General features: G+C 50.5%; 1 pseudogene; it reads right to left on the reverse strand.

Annotated features, from left to right (window-relative positions):
* LOC144098120 (receptor-type tyrosine-protein phosphatase epsilon-like) overlaps window positions 1-26,392 on the reverse strand; it is a 66,797-nt pseudogene that overhangs the window by 21,237 nt on the left and 19,168 nt on the right.

Genomic DNA, 26,392 nt, shown 5'->3' on the forward strand with positions numbered 1-26,392 from the left:
CACTTCTTGATTTTCCGTAGAATTTTGTCGCTTTCTTAAAGCCATAAATAAGATGCACTCACAAGCGAATAAATTTCTGTAGCGATTTCTGATCTTGTTCTCAGTCCTCTGTGCTTCTATTGTTGGATACTGGGGGACCTTGGGCTGATTCTGAATCAAATTTACAATACATTTCAAAGACTCTTATCTCCAACTTGGAAAATTCACAAAATCACTCACAGCGAAGTAGTAGTGTCGTCACCAAATCGACAGAGAACACAAAAGAAAACAAAATCCAGTCGAGTGCTTTTCATTAGTCCTAATGAAAGCGCTAAGCGAGAAAAAGATTAACCATGTATGCACTTACTTCACCAACGTAAACTGTACTAATACTGCTGCTGCTAATAATGTAACCAAAAGTAATATTCGTAATCAATGTTATTATCTCGATTAACTGAAAATTCCACATTCCTGTCTCGCTGAAACTTTGAAAAGCTCTCACCAGTACTTGAAATTTACTGTCAGCAGCATAGAACTCTCGCTTTCATCGAAGCAAAGCTAATATCGTGAATTTTTCCGTGCATCGATTTCGGCAAGAATATATTTGTGACACGTGCTGGTTGTTGTGGCTGAAAACAGTTCAAAGCATGTTTCCTTGCCCCTCTCCGGAACAAGCAATGTATCACTCACGAGGAACTCGGTCTTAAGGCCGTCGCAGGCCAACATCCGCAGAGGCTTCGAGGTCGTCTCGCTTCCGGCGCCTCTGATCTCTTCCATCTCAAAATAATAATAATAATAATTGGTTTTTGGTGGAAAGGAAATGGCGCAGTATCTGTCTCATATATCGTTGGACACCTGAACCGCGCCGTAAGGGAAGGGATAAAGGAGGGAGTGAAAGAAGAGAGGAACAAATAGGTCCGTAGTGGAGGGCTCCGGAATAATTTCGACCACCTGGGGATCTTTAACGTGCACTGACATCGCACAGCACACGGGCGCCTTAGCGTTTTTCCTCCATAAAAACGCAGCCGCCGCGGTCGGGTTCGAACCCGGGAACTCCGGATCAGTAGTCGAGCGCCCTAACCACTGAGCCACCGCGGCGGGGCAAAATCCAATCCATCATTTTCCTCAACTATCCACAGGCTAGTCGCTGCGGGCGCCGATGAAACATTTGGAGCATTAGAAACAATACATTCGTGAGGGTCAGTGCACGCCACGACAATAAGTGATCTCCGTTTAGAATAGTTTTTTCGTCCGTCACTGCCTCAGTGGTAAAGGCGGCCATCTTTGAGCGACCGTGCTGTAGGTGCGGGGTTCGATCCCCAGTGCCAGCGGATAACCACCGGTTTTCTAATAGGTACAAGCTTTTCTCCGGCATGGTGCTCGGCTCTCACTAAGAAGAAACGCTGAGAAAAAAGGGCCTTTGACTAAACATTTGCTTTGACGGGTCGGCGAATTGATTCGCCGTCAAATAAATGGAATCCATCTTCTGTGGTACAGCCGACCTGTGGCCCTTTTTTTACTTGAATTGCCTGTTTAACCTAACCGTGGCGGGATTTGAAGGCGAAGGCACCTTTCCCAAAACGATTTTCAGCAGAGGTTAACAATAACAAGAGAACAATAATGTCAGAGGCCCGTGTACTGTTCGATGTCAGTGTAAGTTAAAGAACTTCTTGTGGTCGAAATTATTCGCAGACCTCCACTGAGTCGCTTCGGATTGTTAAACCTTATAGACCAAATGCTTTCATTACAGATTACATGAGCTCGGTGCATTGATGCAGCCACTTAAAAGGTGACAAATAATGATAACTTGCCGCTGTTTTGTACAGTGTTATAATTTCTGATGCAAAATGATAAATGTTCCAATAGCTTATGCCTATATTTTATATAAAGTAGACGTCAATATATTACATGTCAAGTATATTTATTATATTTATGCGGTTACTAACAAACCTTCGCTATAAATTTCTTAATGGTTAAGGCAATTATGAAAAGCTTACCGTCACTTGCAGCCACCGCAGCCTTGTGAGGGAAGGAGCGCGAAAGTTTTCCGATTATTTTTTCCGCCACTTCCTGCAATAGAATGTGAGTGGCCTGGTGATGCTGCTCGTCACTTCCGGAGAACACGAAACAAAAATAAGAAATTGTGAGAACGTACCAAATGCACCAAAGGCTGCCGCCATAAGGATGAGCACGCAAATAGTGACTGCAGTCGGTGTTGACGAACTACCGACGGGCTGTTGTTTCCGCACTGAAATCGAGAGAGAATATTTCCGAGTGCTGTATGTTAAGGGTTAACGACATCCTCCTAGCAGATATCAAGAGGGTATGTAAAACGCAACAAAAAAGATAAAACTAGTGGCGACCTAACACGATGGCGAGGTAACCACGTGGTTTCCGTAGGAAGAGAAGCTACTCCGGGGGCGGCGAACGCCCCGTCAGGTGAATAGGAAAATGTGCGGCTGGCAGAGGGGATGACTACTTGGAATGCAGCGGGCGATGCTTTCGCCCCACCGTAAACGTAACTTCGATCCTGGGACTGGAAGTTGTGCTGAATGATGTTGATGATGTTGAACCCATGAACCCCTTTAGCATCGTTTAGCAAATCGCCCTAGAAAGTTTCTTTTGAACTTTTATCAGTGCAGGCTACAATATGTTCCTGCGCGGACAATACAACGCAAAAAGAAAACATAAAGCTCTCTATTGAAGGTCCTGGTTTCGCACACGGGGCTTCATTTGTCCATTTCGCGCGTAGGCTAGATTAGATTTTAGTGGAGGTTTTGAAAAACCAGGTAAAATATTCTGGCTCCAGCGTATACACTGACACTTTCCAAATGGCATTTTTCCTTCTGCAAGCCACTAAGGGAAACAATCTCGTTGTATGAAGTATCCGTATTTTATGGTTTTCAGTTATTTCTCTATTATGCGTACATGTACTACACTACACATGCATCAGAAGTATTTTCTTTCGTATTCTCCGAAATAACACAGTTCCACTGCATTTTAGTTGAATAAATCTGCAGTACACATGAAGCCTCATTATCTTTTGGGCACGCTGCAACAACTACAAGTGAGAAATAACGTTCGGTAGTCGATGTAATAAGGAATTTGTGTCAGTTTTATAAATGTGGTCGTGCGGCGTCCCTACTACGTGGAGTCCTCCTGCCATAGATTATGTTCGTCGTTTCTTTAATTCAAAAATCTGCCCTTATCTATTGGAACAAAGAGTGTGAAAATATCTGAAAGCTATGCATTCCCTCATCGTTTTATTTACGGCGCACTGGTGTTGTAAAAGCGGCAATGAAGTTGTTCACCAGTGACTGGTCCAGGCAGGAGTCGGTAAGAAATGCTGCTATCCTGAAAAGCGAAAGTAGCAGCGATCACTACTGACAACAACTGAAATCTCATTTCTTAGCTTGTTCCTTGTTTACTTTTTAGTGTAACATTTCTCACTGTCTAGTAGAAAAGTCGTGATAAACCATTACATTATTATTACAAGAGGCACCTTCCATGCCACTAATCACTATAATTCTAAAATTCATACAGCGCCATTACTCTATATGTCTCCTGTTAGTAAGTTTAAAGTTATAGCCCGTAAATATACATTTTCATCAAATAAAAGTTAACTTCAAACAGTCTAAGTCGTAACTGAAAGAACAATAAAAATTTTAACATAAAACCTAATTGTTCATGGCGGATTGCCCTTAAAAATATCCTCTCTAAATTTTGTATAGACATTTTATAGACTCTATAGCCATTCGTATGACTGACTGAAGACAACAGGCCGCAAGAATACTTCTGAGTAAACTAGCCGGTTCGTTACTTTCAGCATTTATTTGTATAGTGTGGTGCATTTTATGGTGCTTGTATTAAACATTCCCAGCCTGGATAGCTTAGAAATAAACAAAATTTGTAAGTATATGCATCGCCATGCCATTCGTGTCGGCCGTGTTGTGACTTTTCAACGGTGGTAGACTGTCTGTCTATAGACCGAGGTCTACTGAACGTTTAGTAGACAGTGGTCTATAGACTCTTTATAGACAAAAGTCTAGCGTTTAACCAGGCCGTAACTCTCCGGAATATCTGCAGAGAGTCTCTACAACTGTTTACTGGACCGCTAGAATATTGTCTGCAGACAGGCTTCATAGACAAAAAATCTTGAGGAAGTGTAAGGCCATAAGTGTATAGATAGTCTATAGACTGTTCATTGACACGTCTCTATTTGACTTTCAGTGCACATTTTTCTATAGACTGTCGATAGTCAAAAATCTACTAAAAGGGTATGACCATAAATCTATAGGCCGTCTATAGATTAGACTACAGGATTTCTCGATGGAAATACTATAGACTTAACAGGGAGTCTATGGACTGTCTTAGAAATTGTTTATGGAGACACACAGTAAGGGGCCTTAGAGTATTTCTGACTATAGCTCCTAGCCACTGATATGAACATTACTTTTGGCCGTTCGGCGCCCACTATCTTCAGGCAAGACTATTCTGACTATGCGCGGAGGACATCACTGAAGACGACGACCCGCTCTCGCATAACACCTGTAGAGCTGTTAATGGAAAAATTTGAATGTATTGTCAACCACGCCGACAACAATCTCACGCCTTCGAAGTCGACCTCGGCGGCCAGGCCACAGCTGTATGTGGAGTCGGGAACCAGGGGCGCGTTGTAGTATCCGCCGTAGTAAAGGCCGTCTCCCACTCTGAACCCTCTGCCGCTACGCACTTCGTCAGGAGCCATCTTGGCTGCCATGTAGAAGGAGAGGTTCATGGCCACCGACTCGTTGTAGTCCGGCGTGCCTCCCGTCCATTCCTTGAGGGCTCCGTCTGCGACTTTGCTGGAGCCGTCGATACAACGTTTCGTGCGATTGCCATGATCGTGCCTCTCTACCAGCACGTAGAAGGATCTGAAAGCATTTCATGTGTGTCACCCTTGGCAACTGTGACGCGGCGACATAAGGCGACTTGAGTGTAGCATGGTGTGGTATGGTGGGTATGCTATGGTTTAGTATTACGTTAGGCTGTGGTATGGTACGGCATGGCACAGTACGATACGGGACGGTACGGTATGAGGGGTTTTCTTTACCAAAGCAGCATGTACTTACTTGGCGTGTTAAAGGTGCCGTAGGGCCACCGCGGTGGCTCAGTGGTTATGGCGCTCGGCTGCTGACCCGAAAGACGAGGGTTCGATCCCGGCCGCGGCGGTGGAATTTCGATGGAGGCGAAATTATAGAGGCCCGTGTACTGTGCGATGTCAGAGTACGTTTAAGAACCCCAGGTGGTCGAATTTCCGGAGCCCTTCACTACGGCGTCCCTCATAGCCTGAGTCGCTTTGTGATGTTAAAGCCCCATAAACCAAACCAAAGGTGCCGAGGAAAGAGTTCGGGTTTAATGTGGACTGCCGGGGTTTTAATGTGCTCTAACGTCGCACAGCACACGGGTTTCTGCATTTGTCCCCCCTCGAAATATGCTCGCCACGACCGGATTTCAAACCCACGACCTATAGGGCTCAGCATCCGAACATTAAATCTAGAGCCACCGCTGCGGTTGGCTTGAGAGTCATGTCGACGGTTTATAGGTGACAGGTTGTATGTGACCCGTCATCTAGAGCACTGAACTGTGCCTCTCTATGATCGAAATACGTGCCTTGAGGATCTTTGTTTCGACAAGGGCAAGCACAACGTCAACGCGGTATAATATTGAGTGCGGTTATTTTCTGTGTGTGCGTCTTTGCTCTGAAGGAATCTAAATGAGCAACCAATGCGAGGATACCAGAAAGCGAATCTATTTAAGCAAAATTCACGTAACATTTTTTGCATTGTTTTGCTACGTCGATATTGCCATGTAGGTGTGATGGCACTGAGGCAAAGACTGGCGCTCACTTGATGAAATATAACCTTGTTTTCTTTTTCTCTCTTATGGGATGGCGTGACGGGAGGTGTTCTAAAGTTTCGGGTTTCGCCCCAAGTTGTTCCTTAAAAAATACTGGACTCCTCGGTTGCTAACGATAACAGAAAGGGCATCCCTTAATGACGGAGGCAAACTTCTGACTTAAGTCGCCGGAATACACTGATAATCGCCTCGAACATTGTAGGAGAAGACCAGCATGTTCACGATTTTCCACAGTGCTCTGACGCTGTTTCGCGTAGCCAATAAAATGATAAGGACGCGTGCCGCTGGACTTAAAGAAAGCATATAAGAAAAGAGCAAAGAACAACAACGCATAGCCTGAGTATGAAGCAGGGCATGAAGTTATACGCAGTGTAATAAGAACACAGCACACTACTAATACAGCACACACAGCACACCACAGCACACCACAGTAATAAGAGCACAGCACAGTAATAAGCACAGCGTCACGAACAACCAGCCGAACCGTCCAGGCACAGAACAGAAACCGCGTTCAGTCCAGAGCACGCACGAGCGACCGAGCGTTCGGCGCTCGAGCTTCGCAATGTTCGGCGATTCTCGTCGTCTTCTTCGTTGAGCGCCAGCCTCTGAAGATTCTAAAGACCGTGTCCAGTCTTACAATTCCCCCCGGGCGAAAGGGCGCCATCCTGGCGGCCTAGGGCGATGTGACGACGGCGAGGTCGTAGTAAGGTTTGAGGCGGGTCGTGTGGACAATTTCGCGGCCTCGGCAGCGATGATCAGGAGATGGCGTAAGGGGTTCGATGAGGTAATTGACGGGGGATGTCTGCTGAAGAATACGGTAGGGTTCCTGGTACTTGCTAACAAGTTTGGAGGAAAGGCCGGAACCTGAGGAGGGTACCCAGAGCTAGACCAAAGAGTCAGGAAGGTAAGCGGGAGGAAGTGCAGGGGGATCACGGGTGCTTTTCTGCTGCTGCTGGGCGTGAGAAGTGAAGGACCGGGCAAGCTGTCGGCATTCTTCGGCATAAGTTGCGGCTTGAGAAAGAGTTGTAAATTCGGAAGCGTCAGGGCGGTAAGGTAGAATGGTGTCCATTGTGCAAGAAGGCTCACGGCCGTACAGGAGAAAGTACGGAGAGAATCCGGTGGTGGCTTGAGCAGCGGAGTTATAAGCGTATGTGACAAAAGGGAGAACGCGGTCCCAGTTACAATGGTCGGAAGCAATATACATGGCCAGCATGTCGCCGAGGGTGCGATTGAAACGCTCAACCATGCCATTTGTCTGGGGATGGTAGGCGGAGCTGGTGCTGTGAACAACGTTGCATTCGTGAAAAAGAGCTTCGACAACTTCTGAGAGGAAGGCCGGACCTCTATCACTGAGCAGCTCTTTGGGCGCACCATGGCGAAGAATGATGCGATGGAGAATGAAGGATGCAACGTCGTGGGCTGTAGCGGATGGTAAAGGCGATGTTTCAGCGTAATGTGTAAGGTGGTCGATGGCAACGATGATCCAGCGGTTCCCGGTTGATGTGCTGGGAAGAGGGCCGTAGAGGTCGATTCCAACACGTTCGAAGGGCTGTACTGGGCAAGGAAGCGGCTGCATAGGAGCGGCGGGTCGACGAGGTGGATGTTTTCGTCGCTGGCATGTGGTGCAGGACTGAACGAACTGGCGGACGTAACGGGCCATCCCACGCCAGTAGTACCGCGGTCGTAGACGGGTGAAAGTCTTCAAGTATCCGGCATGGGCACACTGGGGATCATCTTGGTAGGAACAGCAAATGAAGGAGCGCAGATGTGTCGGAATGACGAGAAGCCACTTGCGACCATCCGGGAGATAGTTGCGGCGGTAAAGGAGCTCGTCTCGGATGGCGAAATGGTGGGACTGACGACGGAGAGCACGGGAAGGGGGTCGAGACGATTGGCCAGATAGAAGATCAAAAAGGCAAGCGATCCACGGGTCTTTGCGTTGCTCGGAATCCATATCAGCGAACTCAAACTTGAAAGAAGACAGGGCGGATATACAAGGCGCTGCCTCAGATGGTACAGGGGAACGTGAGAGGGCATCAGCATCGGCATGTTTGCGGCCGGAACGATAGATAACGCGAATGTCGTACTCTTGGAGTCGCAGAGCCCATCGCGCCAGTCGGCCAGAGGGATCTTTCAAAGAGGACAGCCAGCAGAAGGCGTGGTGATCGGTAACAACGTCAAAAGGGCGCCCTTACAGGTAGGGGCGAAATTTGACGATCGCCCAAAGGATGGCTAAACACTCCTTCTCGGTGACAGAATAGTTGGCTTCAGTTTTTGTGAGTGTCCGGCTAGCGTAAGCGACAACGTATTCGTCAAAGCCTTGCTTGCAATGAGCGAGTACGGCACCGAGGCCGACGCCACTGGCATCGGTGTGGAGTTCCATCAGAGAACGAGGGTCCAAGTGACGCGGAATTGGTGAAGTGGTGAGGAGGCGATGGAGTGTCGTAAACGCTTCATCACAGGCTGGCGACCAGGCCGAAAGGTCGTGGGTGGAAAGGAGCTTGTTCAGGGGGTCGACGATAGTGGCAAAATAGCGGACAAAGCGGCGGAAGTAGGAGCAGAGGCCGACGAAGCTGCGAGGTCTTTTACAGAAGTGGGCTTTGGAAATTCGGCCACAGCTCGCAACTTGGCCGGGTCCAGGAGAACGCCATCCTTCGATACGACATGACCGAGAATGGTGAGCTGCCGAGCTCCGAAGCGGCACTTTTTCAAATTAAGTTGGAGGCCAGTTTCGGCCAGGCAGCGAAGAACAGTCTCGAGGCGCTGGAGGTGAGACGGAAAGTCCGGGGAAAAGATTACAACGTCGTCTAGATAACAAAGGCATGTGTGCCATTTGAGACCGCGGAGTATGTTGTCCATCATGCGCTCGAATGTGGCGGGTGCATTTCAGAGGCCGAAAGGCATGACATTAAATTCATAGAGCCCGTCGGGTGTGACGAATGCAGTTTTTGGGCGATCGGCTTCCGCCATCGGCACCTGCCAGTAACCGGAGCGCAAGTCCAATGAAGAAAAGAATTCAGAGCCCTGCAGGCAGTCAAGGGCATCGTCGATACGGGGGAGAGGGTAAACGTCCTTGCGTTTAATCTTATTCTGACGACGGTAGTCCACGCAGAAACAGATGGAACCGTCTTTTTTCTTGACCAGAACCACTGGCGATGCCCACGGGCTGTGCGACGGTTGTATCACGTGACGCTGGAGCATGTCGTTCACCTGGGCGTCAATAATGCTGCGCTCAGCGGCTGACACGCGGAACGGACGTTGGCGCAAAGGGGCATGGGTTCCAGTGTCAATACAGTGGGTAACGGTGGTGGTGCGGCCCAAGGAAGGTTGCTGGTAGTCAAACGAAGCTTGAAAATGCTGCGGAACGGCTACAAGCTGGTCTCGTTGGGTAGACGTCAGGACGGCGTCGACGGAAAGGTGAAAAATGTCTACAGACGACTGATTCGTGATGGGAACAGGCGTAATGGCGCTGACGTGAAGGCCGGCCGCGCTATCGACGAGGGGGTATGCGGAGGCGGGATCGAGAACGGCAACGCTACCAAGCGATTGGCCACGGAGTAAAGTGGTAGGGCAGGAGAACGGGTTGGCCACATAAATAGCGCTGGAGCCACGAACAATTGGCAGCACAGCATGAGGCAGCAAAACAGACTTCTGGTCAGCGCATCGTAAAGAGGGGGTATAAGTCACTGTTGCATCTGAGAGCGCAGCACAAGAAAGAGGCACCAGCACTGAAGAGAAAGGTGGAACGTCTGTGTCCTCTGAGATGACCACAGTAGCGGCAGCAGCACCGGTTACGTCCAAGGGGGCGTCACTGTAGGGCGACAAGTCAAGCTGAGCACGGGCGCAATCAATAACGGCGTGATGTGAGGAGAGGAAGTCCCAGCCAAGGATAACGTCGTGAGAGGAGCGGGCGAGGACGATGAACTCGATTGTGTAGGGAACGTTCCCGATGAGCAGGCGGGCGGTGCAGGCGGCTAACGGTCGAATGTCCTGAGCGCTGGCCGTCCGGAGAGAAACGGGAGAAGGGGCGTCGTCACTTTTTTGAGTCTGTGAAAGAGGGTGTGACTGAGAACCGAAGCGGCTGCGCCAGTGTCAACAAGTGCTTCGACGGCGACTCCTTCAACGAAAACGGTAATAATATTGGCAGGCGCAGAAACAGGTCTTGAGTGAGCCGCTGGTGACGCAGTTCTTGCCTCCGGAACTGCGGTGGTTAGTTTTCCGCGTGGACGGCGGGTTGGCGACGGAGCATTGGGGAACGGGAACGACGACCAGGAGACGGTGAGCGGTGGGAGCGGGGATGGTAACTAGGAGAAGAAGAATCCGGAGGCGGCAAGTGTGACGCAGGCGAGGACGACGGCGGAAGGTCGTACGTCGGCTCACGCCTATAATCGTAGGGACGGTGGTCACGACTGCGACACAAACGAGCAACGTGACCAGCGACGCCACAGGCGTAGCAAATAGGGCGGTTGTCTTGTGTGCGCCAGGGGTTGAGTGGCTGCGGCTGTGAACGGGGGCGGGCAACCGGACGGTAAGGTGGGGTTGCAGGTCGCTGGGGTTCTAACTGCCGGGTAGGTGGCCTGTAGACAGGGGCAGCAGGTGAGGGCCGCGACCGCACCACGGCATCGGCGTACGTAAGAGGAGCCGCGATCAGGGGTGGCTGAGAAGGAGGTGGCAGGACTTCAGCGACCTGCTCCTCAATAACACGCTGTAGGTTGGGAGTGAGCGACGGCGCAGGCGTAGGCGGGCAGGTAGACAAAGATAGCTGGCGTGCGACTTCCTCACGTACAAACTGCTGGATGCTCTGGAGGAGCGACTGTTGGTCCAGAACCCCGTCCCCTGGCAGAGCCAAGCTGCAAAGTGCGGCCTCCTGCAAGCCTGCACGCCGGGTAGAAAGGCGTTGTTTGCGCAGCTCATCGAAGCTTTGGCAGTAGCCGATGACACCGGAGACAGTCTGGGGATCTTTGGCGACGAGCATCTGTAAGGCATCATCCTCAATGCCTTTCATAATGTGTCTGATCTTGTCAGCCTCGCTCATAGAAGGGTTGACACGCTTGCAGAGGTCGACGACATCTTCTATATAACTGGTTAAGTTTTCACCGGTTTGCTTTGGCCCGACTTCGCAAGCGTTGCTCGGCGCGAAGCATTCGCACGGCGGGACGGCCAAAGACTTCTGTCAGACTGGCTTTTAGAGCTGCCCAGCTTGAGATGTCAGCCTCGTGGTTTCGAAACCAGAGATTGGCTACGTCGCTTAGATAAAAGATAACGTGGTGAGCTTGACGCTGTCGTCCCACTTGTTGTGTGCGCTTACGCGTTCATAGGAGGCCAACCAATCCTCTACATCCGTGTCATCTGTGCCGCTGAAGATGGTCGGGTCACACTGCCGCGCGGCGCCGGAACAGAAGACAGCCGACGGAAGCGGTGAAGCGGTTTGGGTGACGGTCTCAGGCATTGCAGAGGTGGTAGTCAATGTGCGGGTGCGAAGCTCCAGGGCGAGGGATCGTTGGCACCTCCACCACTTGTAATAAGAACACAGCACACTACTAATGCAGCTCACACAGCACACCATAGCACAGCACAGTAATAAGAGCACAGCACTGTAATAAGCACAGCGTCACGAACAACCAGCCGAACCGTCAAGGCACAGAACAGAAACCGCGTTCAGTCCAGAGCACGCACGAGCGACCGAGCGTTCGGGGCTCGAGCTTCGGAGTGTTCGGCTCTCGAGCTCCGCAATGTTCGGCGCTTCTCGTCGTCTCCTTTGTTGAGCTCCAGCCTCTGAATATTCTAAAGCCCGTGTCCAGTCTTACAGCAGTGTTTTAAAATGCGGAAAACCTTCGACGAATGGAACTGAAAAGTGTTGTTCCGAAGAGCTTGAGTACATGTCTGTCGGGACGCGCAGGTAGCGAATTTCAGTTTTGTATCGACGGTTATTCAATACGCCCTATTTCTTTAGAACATCTGGGGCCTTTTTTTCACACCTTTATATGGTCTTAAGAGCCACGGTTCTGAAAAAAAAGCCAGAAACCAAGGTGCGTTCACTGCAAGTACACTATAATGTTTTGTGTCGTTTTTATAATCTCGTCATGAGCAGCGTTATACTTCCATACTTGACAAACCCGGCCACTGCGACTGGCGAATAAAACATACACCTTAAGGTAACGTACAAGTGGCCGACCAAAATAGAATTTCGTTTGGTTTCACAGGCAGCCCCAGACATAATTTCCAACTCGATCTAACTCCGTCTCATAGGACTTACTTGATGTCCCCAGGTTCGTCTTCAGCTGGTGCTAGCTGGAAGGTGATTGCAGTTTCATCCACAGTCATAAACTCAGCCTTCATTCCGATAAATGGGACTGCGTGAAAAGCAAAAAAAAAATAGCGACTTGTAAATCAATCTACTGCCACCGAGTAGAAACGTAAAATTTCCCACAAGCGTTCACAGTACAATATTTTAGAAAAGCTGGGTTTCCGGCCCACCACAGAATGCGACAGCGATGAATGCACGCAAGTGACAATTTATTTGACTGGTTCAAATCTCCCGCCTTTTCCGAACACCTTGTTTTGTTCCCAGTAAAGCAACCATGTGTTGAAATTTCGGCTTTTGGACTTTTCGGCTTGCTCATTTTGTACTGACTTTCGCACGAACGGAAGGTGAGGAAGACAGAAACATCCAAAGCACAGCGCGAGGGACTGGCTGTTTAACACGCGTGATGGGTGGCTGCGCCGATGGCGTCAGTGCCAGGCTTGGATGGTTCGAGAACTTTCGGTGTTTGCTCAGGCACAAGTACGTTAGCATCTTGCTTTCAAAGCTTGCCTACGTCCCACAAGTTCAGCATTGTGCGAGGGAGAAGGTGCAGGTAAAGCACAGAACATCTGGAACCTTCGCGTGGTGCTTTGAACGGGACCCCACTTCCTTTTAAAAACAGCAAGCCACTCCTTTCTAGTAGCTGTGCTTATCAGGCGTCTGAGTGCTCATTTGCGTTTCCTGTTCTCACCGGCTGGACAGGCTTCTGAGGGACTCTATGGGGATTCCTGAAGGAGGTTGCTGACACCTTCAGTGTCTTCACTGTGCGCTTTTCTTGACATACCCGTATAGCTTCTCCAGAAGGCAGATGGCTTAGCCTCTTACTGAGTCGTTGTTCCCTATACCCTTGTATCGGTATCGGTACCTGTCTTTGTTGGCACCGCTGTTTTAAAGCGTGTTAAGCAAATCTTCATTCAGTCCGCTGCAAGAACATTCTTCTTTTAAAGTAAAAACATCGAAGCTTCATGCTAAACAGATGATTGTGCCATGAACGGTGAAATGCCGCCTGTCTACTACTCCAGAGGCTATTGACCACTGTTTTATTCAGTGTCGTGATCTTATGTTGTGCTTGAACATAATACAACCAAATCTTAATGATGACATCGAAATGAATCCGTACAGAATCATATTTCAGCCTGTTGAGAAAAACCGCGTTATTGGCTCGGAATCTCTTTGTGTTGATGGGGCTATTAAGTCATGGGAAGAGCCGTATGATGGACCGCCATGCGGAATAACCACGTTCACTGAAGTCGGTGACCCGAGAGCAGTGCGCTTTAATGCACGGTATGTACTCTGCGCTGGAAGAACCTCCCAGCTGGCTGCCTTATATAGATGAAGGTGTGTGCTTCCCATAATTTTGATGTTTGTGGCGGTGGTGAAATGCAGGAGTTTTGGGGGGGCTGGTATTATGGGGTCCGGCGATTTGAGGCATAAATATCCTCGAGTTTTTTTTGGTTTTAGACAGTTTTTCTATGCAACAAAGACAAAAACTGCGTCGACGGTGTCTATTGCACACGTCAGCGAAGCTAATCTGCTGGCGCCGTCATGGATTTGAATCCCGCTCACGGCCAGTTTTTTCCCTTTTGCTTCGCATCCTAAGTGCGACATCCGACGCCGCCAAATGATTCGATGAGCTCCGTATGGTATCGCTTAATAGTTAGTCGTTGTGTTTCATTTTTCTAGTGCTGCTACTGCAGATTGTAGAGAAATTGAAATATTAGTAATTTCAGCGCTTCTTAAGGTCACTAGCTTAGTTTTTCAAAAAAAAACACTTCGTCCTCTGCACATCGTCGTCCAGGTATGAAGAAGTTATACATAATATATATATATATATATATATATATATATATATATATATATATATATATATATATATATATATATATATATACATATATATATATATATATATATATATATATATATATATATATATATATATATATATATATATATATATACATATATATATATATATATATATATATATATATATATATATATATATATATATATATATATATATATATATATATATATATATATGTGTGAGAATAATTACCAAACACTGCTTCGAAAAATGTTTTGACTACTTTTCTAGCGTCAACTATTGCATCTCTAAACGCTGTTGCTGCCTGATGCTGTGACTCGGTATACTTTTTTCAATGAGCCATCTAATATGATAAAATACTGTTGTTTTATTTCAATACAGTGCAGCTCGATCATGTCATCCTAACCTAAAACAGACTGACAGAGGACGTCTTCGAATGCCACATTGTCGGCAAAAGAAACGCCTAATGTCATAGGTAACATCGTTCGCATCGGTCGCTGCATACTGATTTTTGGTTGACTGGATGATTCATTAGATTAACTGATGGATAGACTCATTCTTTATGTTGATTAGTGATTTAAGGATTAATTTTTTGTTTGATCGATTTATTTTTCTAACCGTGTGACAGCGACACGGTGGTCTGTGAGACAAGCTGAAGAAACTGTCCGACCGCGTGAGGTTCTATAGCATGCAGATGAGGTCGGAAGGCGGCCGTCATATTCTATGGGGTCACTCTGCGTCCAGCCGGCCGGGAAGGCGAGCTTCCGTGCAAGCTACACGCAGGCGTTATTTAAGCACGCAACACGTTTCCCCAACCCGTGGCGCAGAGTCGCAGCCACGGCAGGTCCGGACGAAATAGGCAACGGCAGGGCACGCTAGGAAATAGTTTATTATCCTAACGCGAGGTAAAGCACACTGCGGAAGAATGTTCTATCCGTAAAATAGATGTTCAGTAGCTCACCAAGTCGTTGACGTCGACCGGCGTTGGTGTTCGGGGGCCGGCGGGCAGCGGAAGGGGTCCGTGGGGTAGTTAGGTCAGGTCCGGCGGCGAGAGACCTTCCCGCCGCGCGATCACCCCTTTTTATCCCCTCGGTCATTGCCTCCCTCGCAGCAAATCGTTACCGTCAAGCTTAGGCGTGCTACCCTCTCCGCAGAAGGCAGCGCGCTGCCGTGACGTCACGTCAGTGCTGGGGCGGAAATGAGCAGAGTCGCGGGGGTGCCTTCTCTCCACATTCCTGGTGGCCAGCGCGCCCGTGTAGGTCACGGTCGCCGCTGGCGCGGGGGACGAGGAGGGGATACCAGTGTATCCCACATCCTCCCCTCCTTAAGAAGCCTCCCGAACACAGAAACAGGGGCAACATTACTTGATCTCCGCCATCCTGGGATCGAAGTTCTTCAGCTCCCGCCGGTGCATCGGTTGACGGCCGCGCCACGCCCCCGCCGATCAGCTGCTTCGCTCCGAGGGCTTGGCCTCCCGCACGATGACGCTTGGAATCTTGCTCCCTCTCACGGTCTTCCGAGTGCGCGCGGCTGCGCCGTTCCGGCGAATTCGGTCGACCGCCTCCTTGGCGCCGGCTGGGATGGCTTGGAGGCCAGGTCCATGGCTGCGCCCCTGAGGTACTTGGTCAGGTGGCTTCAGGGGCCAGGGCTGCGGCGCTTTATGGTTGAGGCCGCGGTTGGGCTGCGCTGGCATACCTGGTCAGCAGGCGAGGACCCAGGGTTGCGGTGGTAATGAGGCCCCGCAGGCGGTGGCGCACAGTCGACGGGTGGGCAGCTCCGATGCGTTGTGGCAGGTAGCCGGGGTGGCCAGGGTGGCAACTGCAGGTCGCGGGCGGGGCGTAGCGTCGAGCCTTGGGCGCGGCGCGTTGCCGAAGCTGGATGGTGGCTGGTAGTGGAACGGTGTCGTTCCGATGTGCCCTGCTTCTTTTCCATCTGCGCTGGAAAAGGTCAACACAGATGTAGCCAGCTCCCGCAGCGCGTGCTGCGTGGCTGTTCGACCCTCACGAGAGTCATGAGGGTTAGCGCAAGTCAGTCTTGCGTGCAACTGATCGGCATGAGCGGCCCGTACGTTCATGCATCTAACGAGACTGCCTGCCGGCTCGCGCCCTCGCTCTAGGCTGCGCAGGCAGATTCTGTTTCTGCCTAGGGCGCAAGTTAAAGCGGGACGCGGGGTTCGCCGGCTGATCGCAGATCTCGTTATCCGACTGCGGCGCGGGTCGGGCTGTGTCCTCTACCCACTCATCTCGCTGCACGTAACGTTTCAGGTCGCATACGTGCACCGGTCCGCCTGTCGGTTTCGACCGCAAGTCCTCGAGCCTGTAAACGAGCGAGGAAAGTTTCTCTCGCACGCGGAACGGCCCGATCCATTTCGGCGCCAACGAGGCCGCAAACTGTTTGCTAGCGTCGCTGAGAACGTGCTGGTGTCGAAGCACCAGATCGCCCACTTCGTAGTGAACATCCCGGTGCGAGCGGTCGTACTGTGCTTTCTGCTGCGCCCTAGCGGTGCTCAGGTTGCGGCGAGCCTTGCGTAAGGCCTCCGTCATCTTAGCGCGCAGCTGCGTCGCGTACTCAGCTCGTGCTGACGAAGCGACTGGCGTCTTCCTGCTGTCCGATAGAATCCGGTCCATCGGATTTAGCAGCTCTCTACCCAGATTGAGAGAACACGGCGCATACCCAGTCGAGCGGTTAACGGTCGAACGCAAAGCAAACGCGATCTCCGGCAGATAGGAGTCCCAATCTTTGTGCCTATCAGAGTACGCGACAAGCAAGTGCTTAACGTTGCGATTGACTCGTTCCGTGGGGTTCGACTGAGCATGATAGGTGGTCGTTTTCTTGTGCTTAATGCCGAGTGCAGCGCACGAATCAACGAACACCTTCGCAGTGAAGTAGGACGCGTTGTCCGTTATCAGCTGCTCTGGGAAACCGAACCTGGTGAATACGTCCATCAGCTTCTCCATGATCACTCGTGCCGTCAGCTTTCTAAGGGGGAAAAGTTCAACCCACTTGCTGAAGTGATCCGTGGCCACCAGCAAGAACTTGTTCCTACTCGGTGTCATAGGATACGGTCCCATGATGTCGCACGCCGCGATTTGCCAGGGAGTCTGGCTGTTAATCGGGTGCATGAGGCCGGGTGGTCGTCCGCCTCGGGGCTTCACAAGTTGGCACACGTGGCACGAGCGGGCGTAGCGTATTACGTCCCTTTTCATGCCAAGCCAGGTAGCAAAGCGACACAACTTAGTGTAAGTCTTGGGGCCGCTTGCATGCCCAGCGATGCACGAGTCGTGAAAGTAGCGTAACAGTGCTGCTCTCAATACTCGCGGTATCACCACCTTGAACGCCTCGTTTGTGTCGTTCTCGGAGGTGATATACCTCAGCAGGACGCCGTCGGAATCCAGCAGATACGAATCCATCGCGCTCACAGCACTACCAGCTGTTTCCCAGCGCTCCGCACCGACAGCAAAACCAGCTGTCTCCTTGTGCGCGGCGGCCCTGCCGCCCGGCTCCCGGAGCCCGTCGAACACCTTTCGACAAAACGGATCCTTCTGCTGAGCTTCGAGCAGCTCCTTTCTGCTGAACACGATCCCCACGGAACTCGCGTAGTCCACGTGGTTCACGCTCTCGCCCTGGATCAACGGTTGGTCCGCGTTCCTTACATGGGCTACGGCTCGGGTCAGTCCCTCGCTCTCCCCGGCTGTCGGGCGGTCGGTCGCGTGACCTTCCTCGCACTGGACAGGCGCTCGCGAGAGTGCGTCAGCCACAGCGTTGTTTTTCCCTTTGCGGTAGCGCACGGTGAAGTCGTACCGCTGCAGCAACAGGGACCAACGCGCTAGGCGGCCGCTCGGCTCGCTGAGTCGTCTCAGCCAGGTGAGCGCCATGTGATCCGTCTCGATCACAAATGTCACCCCATCGACGTAGTAGTCGAACTTACGCAGAGCAAAAACTATCGCGAGACATTCCTTCTCTGTCACCGAGTAGTTTCTCTCTGCCGGCGTCAACGAACGGCTCGCGAAAGCTACCGGACGGAGAAAGCCTTCATGCTCCTGAAGCAACACTGCTCCTAAGCCCAGGTCGCTTGCGTCGGTTTGAATCACAAACTCCCTGTTTAGGTCGGGTAGCTGCAACTCAGCCGTGTCAGCGAGCACTTTGGTGAGGTTGCGCAGTGCATCCTCTTGCTCGTGACCCCAACTCCAGCGCTCGCCTTTCTTCAAAAGCTTTGTCAAAGGCGCCTGCAGCGCTGCGCACTCTGGGATGAACTGGCGATAAAAGTTCGCCATTCCCAGGAAGCGCCTGAGTCCGGCTATATCTGTGGGCGACGGAAACTTAAGCAAAGCCTCAAGCTTATCGTCGCACGGCAGAATGCGGCCTCTGTCGATCGTGAACCCCAACAGTGTTATTCGGGTCGCGGCGATCTGTGCCTTCTTCGGGTTCAAAGTGATTCCCGCGGACCTCAGCCTCTCTAGGACGTCCCTCAAGTGGCGCAGGTGTTCCTCGAACGTTTTCGAGTACACCACGATGTCGTCTAGGTACGCGAGCGCATGTTGCCACTTCGCATCTCCCAGAACACGGTCCATTAGGCGCTGATAAGTAGCGGGTGCTCCTACCAAACCAAAAGACATTCTCTTGAACTGGAAAAGGCCTCTGTGACAAGTGAAAGCAGTTTTCTCCTTGTCCCGCTCATTCATTTCAACCTGAAAGTATCCGCGGCTAGCATCGAGCGTTGTGAAGTACTTCGCCCCACCTAGGTTGGACACTAGGGAAGAAATGGTGGGTAGAGGGTAGGCGTCTTTCCTCGTAACCTCATTCAGCTTGCGGTAGTCCACGCAAAGTCGATATGTATCGTCTTTCTTTGGAACCAAGACTACCGGGAAGCCCCAAGGGCTGTTAGACCTCTCAACAACGCCAGTGTCGATAAGTTCGTCTAAGGCGCTGTCCAGTGCTTTTCTCTTGGCCAAGCTAATTGGTCTAGGATTGCACTTCCAAGGCAGTGCGTCACCCGTGTCTATTCGGTGCCTGACTAGGGTAGTGAGGCCCGGGCGGTCAGTGAATGTCGCGTTGTACTCGTAGAGGAGCGATGACAAACGTGCCTTCTCCCTCTCCGTCACGCTGTTCACTTCCGACAACAAGGGGTGCGCTGACCTTCCCTGCGCGGCAGAGCAGCTTTCTACCGCGGCAACCTTCTCTCTGCCCTCTCCCTCAGCGGCGATGGTCCGCTCGCCTCCTGGATCTCGGGCTGGCGCGGTGGATTTGTCACGGTCTCCCCCCGCTCGCGCCGCGTTCGGAGTCTGAATGGTGTGCGACGCCGCGGGCGCTTTCGCGAAAGGCTTCAAGGCGCCTGACGTGCGCTCCCTGTAGCCTCCGCTGCTGATGTCTATCACAATACCTGTCTTGGCTAGGAAGTCTCGTCCAAGAATTACAGGAACAGATAAACAGGGAAGATGAACGAGGCGTTGTCGCCGCACGCGTCTTTCCCAGCGAACCACTATCCTAGCTGCACCGCTTGATTGCGCTGTGCCGCTCGCGAGGCGAAAAGTGGTATCGCACTCTCTCAGCCGGATTTTGTTCTCGCGGAGATGGTTTAACACCTCGTCACCGAACAAAGAAGCGCTTGCTCCTGTATCTAGTAACGCGGTGAATTTCTTTCGAGCTATTGTTAGCTCAATGAACGGCGCTGACAGGTCAACAGAATTTCCTACGCGACATGCCAAAGGCGCTAGCAAACCGGGGTTTTCTGTGCACGCCGCGCGGAATCGAAGGTCGATCACCGGCGGCTTTGGCCGTTTCCCGACCGTGTTTGGTGACGGGCGGGAGGGCGGCCACACTCGCGGGCGAAGTGTCCCGGCTGGTCGCACCGGTAGCAACGGTTGCCCGGGCCCCGACGGGCTAGGCGCTGGTCGCCCCGTTCCGGTCGGTCATCTCGAACTCGCGGCGCGGATGGTGGGGGCCGCGTGTCGGCCTCGCGATCTCGCCTCGGTTCATTCCGCTCTGCGGCAGCGTGTGCTGTTCGCAAAGCGTAGCTGAATGGGTCCAAAGCGCGGTCGGTCAACTCCCAACCCCTTGGGACACGCTCGACAGCAAACTGTGCTGACGCTTCAGTTCTAGATGGACTGCGCGCTGAGCTGCCATTCCACGCGCAGCGCGGCTCAAGTGACAGCGATGCGGGTGGGGGCGGCCGATACGCTCGCGCAGAGAGGATGTCTCCCTGAATGCGCTTCGCCTCAGCTGCCAGCTCATCCAAATCTCTGAACCTGACTCCTCTCAGGTAAGCCGTGAAAGTCGGGTGCGCTTGTCTCGTGACACGCTCAACTTTCTCCGTGTTCGTGGCGCGAGGGTCAGCGAGGCGATAAAGTTCGTCCATCGCTCGGACGTACTCTAACAGAGACTCGTCGGGGTGCTGGGTTCGGAGCTCCAGCTCTCTCCTCAAACGCCACTCATAGTTTGCGGGAAGGAATTCGTCGCGGAAGCTTGCGCAAAACTCCTCCATTGTCCTCGCTCGGTTGCCGGCTAGTCGGTACCAGCGGGCCGCTTGCTCCGTCAAAGAAACAGGCACAACACGCGCGAGCATTTCGGCGTCTGCGATTCCTGTCACTTGCTGATAATGCAGCAGACGGTCGAGGTACTCATTTGCTCCCGCAATGTCGTGGTACCCCGTGTAGGTAGGCAAGTCTATCCTAACACGTGGTGACTGGGCCGGGGCTTGCAAATTGTTTTGCAAAATACCCGCTAGACTCTGCATAACCTGCATTGCGTTCTGCAAGAGCACCTCGGATGATTGCGGACTAACACCCCCGGAGTTGGGCGCAGCCGCTGATGGCGTCGAATTATGTGGCCTAGCCGCCTCATTGTTCACGCCGCGGAGCGGCGAGGCGCCCGATGTGGAGCCCCCCATGCCAGGCCTAAGTCCTACCAACGCTTCAGGGGATGTTACTCGGCTATTCCGCGTGGAACGCCCAAGATTCACAAATTCAACCCCTTCCAACGGCGCGTCAAGTAGGGAGCCCTGGTTATGTGCCGCTGGCTCTGACAGCATAAACAAAGACTGCAAGTCACTCCTGTCGGCTGCCATCCTTTGTTAGGGCGACGGTAGTCGTTCGCTCCAACAAAGGTCACTGCTCGATTGCCTAGTTCGCCCCACGTTCGGGCGACAAGATATGGGGTCACTCTGCGTCCAGCCGGCCGGGAAGGCGAGCTTCCGTGCAAGCTACACGCAGGCGTTATTTAAGCACGCAACACATTTCCCCAACCCGTGGCGCAGAGTCGCAGCCACGGCAGGTCCGGACGAAATAGGCAACGGCAGGGCACGCTAGGAAATAGTTTATTATCCTAACGCGAGGTAAAGCACACTGCGGAAGAATGTTCTATCCGTAAAATAGATGTTCAGTAGCTCACCAAGTCGTAGACGTCGACCGGCGTTGGTGTTCGGGGGCCGGCGGGCAGCGGAAGCGGTCCGTGGGGTAGTTAGGTCAGGTCCGGCGGCGAGAGACCTTCCCGCCGCGCGATCACCCCTTTTTATCCCCTCGGTCATTGCCTCCCTCGCAGCAAATCGTTACCGTCAAGCTTAGGCGTGCTACCTATCCGCAGAAGGCGGCGCGCTGCCGTGACGTCACGTCAGTGCTGGGGCGGAAATGAGCAGAGTCGCGGGGGTGCCTTCTCTCCACATTCCTGGTGGCCAGCGCGCCCGTGTAAGTCACGGTCGCCGCTGGCGCGGGGGACGAGGAGGGGATACCAGTGTATCCCACAATTCTCATCAGAATGGTACGTATGCGTCTAGCCAATTCAAAGAAAAGTGCCACTGAAAGGTGAAAGCAAACTACCTATACAAAACCAGGTCGCCTTCAGTACTAATACAGCACGCAGTGACGGCAAAGCTCACCATGCCGTACATGGTACATAACATACTCAACTGCACCGAACTACGAGCAGGGTGGTGCCTTCTCGGGGAGAGTCTCGGCGGTCCCGTAATACATGCGCCGTGTTCAGTACCCCTCGTTTGGGAAGCGGCAAGTATTGGACACGCTTCTTCTTTTGAAAAAAAAATCAAACTTCATTTTGAGGAAAGGAAATAACAGAGTAACTGTCTCACATTTATCGCTGGACGCCCGAACCGCACCGTAAGGGAAGGAACAAAGGAGGGAGTGAAGGAAGAAAGAACAAAGGTGCAGTTGTGGAGGTCTCCGTAATAATGTTAACCATGTGGGGATCTTTAACTTGCACTGACATCGCACAGAACACAGGCGCCTTTTTGCGTTTCACCTCCATCGAAACGCGGTTGTACGGCGCTGTAAACCAGCTAGCTCCGAGAGGCACCTTCATGGACTGTTGTGCTGTCAGATGTGCTTCGTGAACACTTGTGGTAAGGTAGCACATGAACGTTGAACCACTCGCATTAAAGGTGCCAACTCATATCACCAGCGTCTTCAGGTTAAATGTCGGCACACTACGAAATGAAGCGCTGAACCGTAATAAAGAAATAGTTGAACGACGCTCAGCTAATGAACGCTTGAGGTCTTGAGAGCCAAACATACGTAGTCGTATACAGCTTAAGTCTGTAGTGCAGCTCCGCCCTCATATAGGGCCGCCGCACAGAATTCCTCCAAGACAAAATGTTGGCCGTTGTAAGTTTCTTTTCACCTAAACAAGACGCCAATCACAATAAAAAAATTATACACGCTATAATTTTGATAACTCGTTTATTTAACAAAGTCAAACATTAAAAAACTAATTCCATTTTCTGTTGCGATTGGCTAGCGGAGTAAGACAAGGTGCCGCGAATCATGGACCAGTCTTAACAAATGCTGTTTTTTTTTTTAAGTTGTATCCTATATAGAACTCGAAACTTTCTCATTTATCGTCATCTGCAACAACAAAAAGCTGCCTAGTATTCAGGTTTTAGACAAATCTAGCGCCGGGTACTGGCAGAATTGCTTGAAGCACCTTTCTTACTTGGCGCAGTTTCAAAGCGATGGAATGATTTCTCTTTATTTTTTTTTGTGCTCTCAGGATGCACTTTGACAATTTACGGATTGAGAAACGTTGACAGAGTGGCTTCAGGAACATCAGTTCCAATATCAGTTTATTCTGTGGGAATCAGCCCAAGTTGACCCATCATGCTTTTGTATTCTGGCAACGCAGCCTAACGCCGGGCGCAGCGTCCACCAAAAGTTCAAAGCCTTCTGCAGCGCACATGAACGAATAGGCGTGACTATTGCTGTCGGTGGCTGAGAGGGGAAAAAACTTCTATGGGAAGACGCAAAACGCAAATGAGTCTCCAGGAAGTCCTCGTGGGAGCACGCTGCGAAAGATGTGCTATATGGCATACAAATGCAGCAAATAACAGGGGTTGATGTCCTCCTTGCTTTTAAGGAAGGCAGCATTGTCTAAGCTAACGTCTTCAAGTCGATTCTTGTTGTCCCCTCAAGGATATTACACAGTCCAATATTTGTGTGAGGATGACCCGACTACGACTGCATGTAGCGGAGGGGGCTGCATATCTGATGGTAAAAGAGGCCCGAAATGGATAGCGACGTACAAGCATGAGAAATTTTGGTTTCGGGAATGGCTACCGGCTGCTTGCTCTTAGAGCCATTATTCGATGGGTTTTTTGTTTAGCAGTAGATTTATAATAATGCTATTTTTTTCTAAATTTAAAGCCAGCTATCTCAAAACATCAATTTTTACAACATTTTTGCTTTTATCTCGGGATCCCCAAATTCTGTATATATAATTTATTCAAGTATTTCGGAAACAAAAAAGGGAACGCACTCTAGCATAATTTTGGACATTCAGAGAAGGAAATTTTTTTCTGCAGAATGTTTATTGCCCACGTGATTCCAATATTTGGCTAGATCGAGAAAATAAACTACAAAACAATGAAAACAATTCTAAAAGCCCGCAATTCTGCTTCAGTAGAAAGCACGATAAGAGCTGAATACAGTGCTACCAGTATGACAACGCTAGCTCTAGCGGATCCTGAGTAAAGGTTCACAAAAAACGGCCAAAATGCATGTTCGATATAAGGCCTGACTGTCCTCTTACCTACGATCGCATTTCAGTTATGATATCAAAATATATCCTGCTGTGTTTTTTTTTCCAAATTTCACTCTTCAGTATGACCTGTGCATTGAATAGTGGAATGTCGCCAATTTATACTGCCAGGTTGCAGCACCACGCACTGTCTTCACTTTAGTAGGAATTTGCGAACGAATTTATAGAACAGCAACTGTGCACTCTCCTGTAGTCGAAACCACGAATTCTTGTGAAAAAATGCAAGCAATGGCCTGAAAAAAGATGAGATCGCCAAAAATTCATAACCGTGGCAGCAGCCAATGAAAATATCTTTTTATAACGTAAACAAACAGCCAAAAGAGGTGGCGCTGCTTACCTCCACAAGGCGTCTTTACTGCAGACGTCGGCGCCGTCTGCGAGTGCACGTGGCCAGTGGCATCATGTACTAACACTTGCACTTGATGCCATGCGTTCGGCCTCAAGTCTGTAACCACAAAAGATAGCGTGTCGTTGCCGGTGTCCGGAATGACGTCGGTCCTGTTCCACTTGTTGGCTCCTCGCTCCTGAAAAAGAGAATTGACTCTAGACAGGTGCGTCATCCAGTAGAAAGCTGCCCTAGCTTGCGCGTTATTTGAAACCCCGTGGTTTATTTTTTCTCACATTTACGTCTTTCTCGCTTTATTTCTGAATACGTGACATCACATCTCTTTATTATTACACGACAGCGTAACGAGCTCGAGCTGCTGAAAATCTGGGATCAGTGGAAAAAATCCCAGAAGGTTCAAATGAAAAATAAATTAACCGGCATTGGGTTTCGAACCACTGTGCTGTGCTCTGCGTGCCAGGTGCACAGGCAACGCATAAGCCACGAGAGGTCTTTTTTGTTTATTCCATAGAAGTATGCCCATCCTTACAGGCTTTAAGCCCGCCTTAACCAGATCGCATCCCGCAGTCCGTCGTACGCAATCACACCAGCATCCAGCTCTCACTTTGCCCGCACATCAAAACTCTGGGAGACCCACTGCATCGAGTAAAGGCAGCATCGAGTAGGGTCATTGGTTCAAAGGTGTTACAGGGGCGCCTAGTGAACGCGCTGTGATGTGTGTTACCGTAGTCCTTCAATGCTTTTGAAGGACCCTGGTATTCCTTAGTAACGTGCTTTTAGGGTGTGTACTGATGTTACAGTAATAATGTATGCTAATTAGGCGTCAGAAATTTCGCGGAATGAGTAGACGGTGTTATAGTACTTTATTGTACTGAAACAAATGGTGTGTATGTGTATAAGTATGCAGTGGCGAATTGTGTCGTGCAGTGCACTCTAGATAGTGGTTTGCGATTGGTAATCCATAATTGTTATAATTGATTGGTAATTGCTAATGTTATCGGTAATTGTGACTGCAATCGATGACCGTGATCGGTAATGTGATTGTGGGTTGTTAATATGTGAGAAATGAGTTAGAGAAGGTTTGAAAAAAAAGAAAGCAATAAAGGGAAGGCGCTACCACGTCTACCTTTAAGGCGAAGCTTAAGCATCGCCCTAAGTTTCTCAGCTATTGACACTGCAGCAATACTTTTCCTTCAGCCCCTTGCGCAATATATGCCACCGTGTTCTTTAACCAGGACCACGAACGCTGTTTTGAAACGTGTGTTTATCGCGATATGGCACTTGAAATGTTAGTCACCTGCGTCTCACTACGACTACTAATTGCTTTCTTAAATACTCAGCGATTCCTTTAACTTCACCCATAATAGCTTTAATGAGTGCTGTGCCGTCTGATTTACTTTGAATCTCCCTCTTTGTTTTAGAAGATACTGAAAATGTTTTTGGTGCAAGGGCGCCTCTGGTCAGAACCGTTATTTATATTTTTGTATTTTTTTCAGAGAAGCAGCCTTCATTGACCTTCACGTACCTTGTACTGTATCACATAGCCATCAGGATTTCCCTCCCCCTGTCTCCTCTTTGGGGATTCCAACGGCTCCATTGCACCTCGATGCTCTCTTCGTCGACAGCCTGAGTGCGGAATTCCTTCAGCACTGGATACACTGGAAAAAAGCGAGCACGAAAGCGTGAACTCTCGAACGTTGGGCGTCTGCTTCAGCGTGTTCGTGTCGTATTATCCTCCCACCTCTGTTGCAGAATGGCTCGTCCCTGTGTCCTTCCTCGCAGACTATGCCCGGGCATGCTCCCCACTGTGGGTGGCAGCCGCTGCCCCGCGGGCTATGGCAAATACGGTGCTGCTTGCAGTCCGCTTCCTAGGTTCTTTTCTGGCACGCTTAAATATTGCCGCGAATGTTTTCAGTATTTGTTCGTTTTTCAAATCTGCCGCCACACCACTTTATCGCTTTGTTTGTGCCGCAAGACGCGACTAGATTTATCT

Source organism: Amblyomma americanum, chromosome 7 (genome assembly GCF_052857255.1).
Source record: "Amblyomma americanum isolate KBUSLIRL-KWMA chromosome 7, ASM5285725v1, whole genome shotgun sequence".
Lineage (NCBI taxonomy): Eukaryota > Metazoa > Arthropoda > Arachnida > Ixodida > Ixodidae > Amblyomma > Amblyomma americanum.